Source organism: Chrysochloris asiatica, unplaced genomic scaffold, assembly GCF_000296735.1.
Source record: "Chrysochloris asiatica unplaced genomic scaffold, ChrAsi1.0 scaffold00121, whole genome shotgun sequence".
In the NCBI taxonomy this organism is placed as follows: domain Eukaryota; kingdom Metazoa; phylum Chordata; class Mammalia; order Afrosoricida; family Chrysochloridae; genus Chrysochloris; species Chrysochloris asiatica.
This window is the reverse complement of record NW_006408639.1, coordinates 84050-90121: the sequence shown is the minus strand read 5'-3', so window position 1 is coordinate 90121 and position 6072 is coordinate 84050. Positions and strand designations below refer to the sequence as shown.

The window sequence follows — 6072 nt, the reverse complement described above, 5'->3', positions numbered from 1 at the left end:
CGTAAAGATTTGCAGCCTCAGAAACCCTATGTAGGGTCAATATGAGTCGGAATCAACTTCTCGATACTCAACAACAACAACAAAATACCTTGAAAGTCACAGTAAATAGTTGTGAATGAATACATAGATATATACATGACAGAAAAACATAAAATATCTCCCATGTACGCCCAGGAGTCCTGGTGTGGGCTAATGCATCAGACTGCAATGTTGTTTGAACTGCAAGGTCAATGATTCAAGCTCACCAGCTGCTCCTTGGAAACCCTAGACCCTGATGCCATTCCGTTCTGCGCGATGTTTTCAGTAGCAGCAACCCAGTTATCTCAGCCCTTCTTCTCTATCACCTAAGCGTGCACCATCGCCCCCTGGAGGATTCATGGATATGGACATGAGCCCTCTGAGACCCTAAAACTCTCTTCGGTTGTGAACTAAAAGCCGATAGATTATCACTTTAAGGTGAACAATGATGAAAATGAGCACTAGTTGTCATTAAGAATGGTCAATTTAGGGGCTGGTGTCAAGGATGAATTGCACATTGTTTAAGCAGAGGCAATGAATTATGAAGGTAGCTCGATTACAGTCACACTGACTACTTTGAAAATGTCTGTACAGCCAACGGTCTCCCTTGGGGGCTTTGAAATAAGTGGTCTTACACTTGAAGTGTGGCTCAGGGCTTGTGCATATTAGTGGACAGCACTTAGTAGCTGTGGAGGAAGATGCAAAGTCAGATGATGAAGAGGAAGCAAAGGTGAAACTCCTAAGTATATCAGGAAAGTGGTCTGCCCCTGCAAGTGGTAACAAGGTTCCACAGAAAAAAGAAAAGCTTGCTGGAGAAGAAGATGATGATGATGATGATTTTGATGGTGATGAAACTGAAGAAAAACTTCCAGTGAAGAAATCTATACAGGACACGCCAGCTAAAAATGCACAAAAATCAAAGCAGGATGGAAAAGACTCAAAACCATCACCACAAAGATCAAAAGGTCAAGAATCCTTCAGAAAACAGGAAAAAATACCTAAAACACTGGAAGGACCTGTAGAAGATATTAAAGCAAAAATGCAAAGAAGTATAGAAGAAGGTGATTCCCATCCCAAGGTGGAAGCCAAATTCATTAATTATGTGAAGAACTGTTTCCAGATGACAGACCAAGAGGCTACTCAAGATCTCTGGAACTGGAGGAAGTCTCTTTATGAAAATAGTTGCAACAGTTTGTTATCTTATTTCATTTCTGTAACAGTTGATATCTGGCTGTCCTTTTTTGTAATGCAGAGTGAGAACTTTCCCTAATAATAGGGATTATCCCTGATAAATGTTGTCCAGGTTCCTTTGTCTAGAATGTGCTGTCCAAAATGCCTGTTCAGTTTTTAAAGCTAGAAATCCACCCTTTGCTTGGTTCTAAGTATGAATGGATTGTTATGATCGGACATAGTAGTAGCAGTAGTCAGACACATGGAAATGGTGGGGAGACAAAAATATACATGTGAAACAAACTCAGTGTTTAAAAAATAAGTTGACATGATGTAACCTCATTGTTGTTGTTGTTAAGTGCCACTGAGTCATATCTAATTCATAGTGACCCTGTACAAGGTTTCTGAGTAGTAACTGGTAGATTTGAATTACTAACCTCGTAGCTCACAGTCCTGTGCTGTATCCTCATTAGCTTTTCTTCATTTTTGTTTTCATGATGATGAGTATGGATGGCTCTGAGTGTAACAGCGAAAGCAAGACTGTAAGCAACTCCTTCTGGCTGGAAGAAGAGCCACTTGTGAGATGACCACACTACACTAAAAGAAACAAAACAGCAAGTAGCAAGCCCCTTATGGCCTTCTCTAGCTTTCAATCTCCCTTTCTCTAGGGGCAAACAGAACAGGGAACTCTTGGGCAAAGGGGAATTAGTTTGCAGCATGCCAAAGGAATATAAAGAAGTGTAGGTTTGGAGTAGAGAAAAAAACAGTTTACTGTGTCGCACTTATATGGTTCTTCCTTATATTTGTGTAAGGCTTTCTATTTCTCTAAATACTATTTTTTCCATCTACCAAGTGAGAATGTATATATATATATATATATATATGGCTGATGTTAGTAAACAAGGTAAAATATTAGCATATGCCAACACATTGAAGCAATCTTTGCTGCTATTATCATTGTCTTTCAAGACACTACCAAATTATGACTTTATGAAAGCAGCCCTCTCTAATTCCCAGGCAAAATGTGTCTTCTGTGTACAATTTGTTGTTGTTGTTGTTGTTGTTTTTGTGTTCCGTGGAGTCGATTCCGACTCATAGAGACCCTGTATAGAGTTTCCAAGGCTGTAAATCTTAATGGGAGCAGAAAGCCTTATCTTTCTCCCACAGATCAGGTGGTAGTTTCAAACTGTTGACATTGAGGTTCACAGCCTAATTCATAACCACTACGCTACCAGAGCTCTTTGTACAATAACACTCCATATAATTATAAGAATACTTGTGATGTGGTCTTAGAAACCCTGGCTTGTTGTCTTTTCCATTATACTATGAAGATGATGCCCAGCTCCTTCATATCTTTAACTTCTGTGCTTAGCACAATGCCAAATAGATAGTTTTCAATAAAAATCAGTTGAATGAAAAAAACACATTTACACCAACTTGATTTAATAATAGTTTTACTGACTCCCTTGTGGGAAGACAATGTTTAAACACACACACACATGAGTAGACAGGTTAATTGCTATTTTGGCACATATTTCACCAGAAAAAAACTGAAGCCATGCCCTCCTGTAGTTACTAACTATAAATTACCTATTCAAATTTTCAATGTAAAGTCCTCGTATTAAACATATTTAGGAAAACTAGAACATTATTCATATGAGCTGCTTCTTCACCTAAGTTCCTCCACCTCCTCCCCCAAAGTAAAATGATTGACAAGGGCTTGTGTAAAGATGGTTTATTCTGGGAAGTGACTGTAAGAAACAGGAGTGGGAAGATGAAACTAAGAAGAAATGAAAGCAAATATAAAATGGAAAAATTGAACTGCAGTGAGTAACAGGGGCTCATTACCAGTGGGGATATCCAGGGAGTTGTAGACACTGCACCTCCAAATTGTGTACCCAAAGGACAGAAGGGGAGATTATTTATCTACTATATCATATATTCCTTTGATCAAGTGTTGTTTCATGGGGTGCAAGTGCCTGATTTATGAATACTTCAGAATGGCTGGATGCTGTCCTATGCTAGTACCAAGTGAAGAAGAATTCATAAGGCATAAAGCAAGAATAATGAGGGGTATTCAAAAGTTAGTGAAAAAAGTCTATTATCTTTCCATTCCATTTTGTTACTAACTTTTTGAAGCCCCTCATAGGTGCAATTGAGGAGAGGTTCTGTCAGCTGGTTGCCACAGCAACTGTTAATGCGTAAGTATGGGCTGAGAGCATGCCACTGGTGTCTGAATCAAGTAGGAATATATGTCATTTTAAATCTCTTCTATTCATATTAGTATCAAAACCAGCTTAAAACACAGCATTTAAAGATACATAAATAAAGTGCTTTACATGTAGTAAATGGAAACATTTATACATCACTCAATCTCCTTTTAATTTCTAATTGGATGCAATCTTAAAACAGTGCAGGGAAGTGAAAATAAAAAATAAAACAGTTTAAGGAATTTTTGATTGATAGAAAACTTTTGTGTGGAAATATGAAGCGTTATCCTAATTTGCTGCTTGGATAAGTGAAATTTCTCAGATCTCTCTTTAAAAAAGTCATGTCTAGTGCCTGAAGCTCTGTTATATGTTCTGTATGTCCCATTATTAAAGAAATAAAGGACTGAGAGGAGGGAAAGAATATTTTGGGGACAGGATATAAAAGTAGTTACAAATATACTTAACAATAGTCTGGTTCTTCTGTTGTATGATGGATTTAGGGATAACCTATTTCAAAACATAATTATTTGATATAAAGTTAGTGTTTGGATCACAGTTTATGTAAGATGATTTTTAAAAAACTAGATTTAAAGAAAACAAGTCAAGATATACATTTTTATGACATAGTACCTTTAATATAAGGACACAGAAAGACTGAGAGAAAAAGATGAAAATCTATGCCATATAAACATTAATCAAATGAAAATTTAAAATAAAAAGAGAGATAACACCTGCTCAAAAGCTATGGTTTAATTTCAGTGGTCTCACACTTCTGGGAAAACAATTAATAGACTTCAAAACCTGCAAAAGAGGAAGGGCCAGCCTCAGGCTTCCTAGTGAGTATCTACAATCCAGAATCAGCTACATTCTCAATGAGATCAAGGTGATCTGATTGAATTCTGTCTTGAAAATAGAAACTAAAATAAATACTGGTCTGGGACACATGTGTCTTTATACCCAAGTGTATATAAAACTAGTTGTTGTTGTTGTTAAGTGCCTTTGAGTTGGTTACAACTCATAGTGACCTCATATAGGGTTTCTGAGGAGTGGCTGGTGGGTTTGAACAGCCAACCTTGGGATTCAAATCGACCTTGCAGTCCAGTGCATTACCCTGCAGCACCACACCAGGACACTAGTATATGAAATTAATTCTTGCTGAAGACAACCTCAAAAAACAGAGGGCCTGAAATTCATTTATCTGAAAATTTCAAAATGATAAAGGAATTAATATCAATTATAAAGAGAGAATGGGATGATACTATGAAAAAGAACATGTCAATTTAATGAACAATTAAGAGGAAAAAAAGAGTTGCTGTAAGAAAATCTCATTTCATGGGCTAAATCACCATGATTGAGTAAATTCCAACATACAATGACCCTGTACAGGGTTGCTGAAAATGTAACTATTTAGGGAAGCATGCAGCAGACAAGAAACAGAGGGCCTGAAACTCATTTATCTTGAATTTCTTAACTTGCAGTTAGAAGTATAGTGCCACCAGGGCCCCTTAAATATTCCATGTAAATGTGTCCTTGGGAGCCAAAACATGTCAAGTCTTGAGCTAATATTTGAAAGATTGGAAATTCCATCCCATCCAGAGGTTCCTTGAGAAAAAGTCATGGTAACTGCTTTAGAAAGGTTGTTGTTGTTAAGTACCGTGGAGTCATACTTAACATAGTGACCCTGCACAGGGTTTCTGAGACTGTAGATCTTTACAGGAGCAGAAAGCCTCATCTTTCTCCCATGGAACAGGTGGTAGTTTCAAACTGCCAACCTTGAGGTTAGCAGCCCCATTTGTAACCACTATGCTACCAGAGCTTACAGCTATGAAAAACCTATGGAATATTCTAGAAGGCAATGCAGCATCGCTATGTGTTGCAATCGATTTGGTGGCAACTGGTTTAATATTGACCTAATAAAGAAAAAAAATCACAGATGCTGTGAAAAATTTCTCTGAACATAGCATGAGTAATGGGAGGGACAGTAGATAAGACTCTGTCCTACAGTCTCCCCAGTTCACAGTGTATATGGAAGGAGGGGCATTTTAACATCTCTAATATCTTCATGATGTTTGTTTGCATGGTGTGGGGCTGTAGGATAAGGACTGGGTTCATAACTGTAAGATCTGTGGTTCAAACTCACTAGTTGCTCCTGAGAAACCCTATGCTAGATCATTATGAGTCAGAACAGACTCCATGGCACTTAACAACAACAACAGTGTGGGTTTATTAAAAAGAGATCTGACCTACATGGCCCTTTTCCTGATACTTTGACTAGAGAATGCAGGCTTTTCTTGTTGATTTCACCCCACTCCCTGACCCCTGCTGTGTCCATGGGTTGTGTGCTTCTCTAGTGCTCAGACTGAATATATGTATATGTATATATATATATACATATATTCATATATGTATATACATATATATACATACATACATATATATACATACATACATATATATACATATATATATACATACATACATACATCATCTGTATATATACATACATCTATCTATCTATCAATACATACATACATCATCTGTATATATACATCTATCTATCTATCTATCTATCTATCTATATACATACATACATCATCTGTATATATACATACATATATCTATCTATCTACCTATCTATATACATTCATACATATATCTGTATATATATACATAC

At 37.0% G+C, this 6072-nt stretch overlaps 1 pseudogene; it reads left to right on the top strand.

Annotated features, from left to right (window-relative positions):
• Window positions 1-376: 376 nt before the first annotated feature.
• LOC102836602 lies at window positions 377-1288 on the top strand (annotated as a pseudogene).
• Window positions 1289-6072: the final 4784 nt, after the last annotated feature.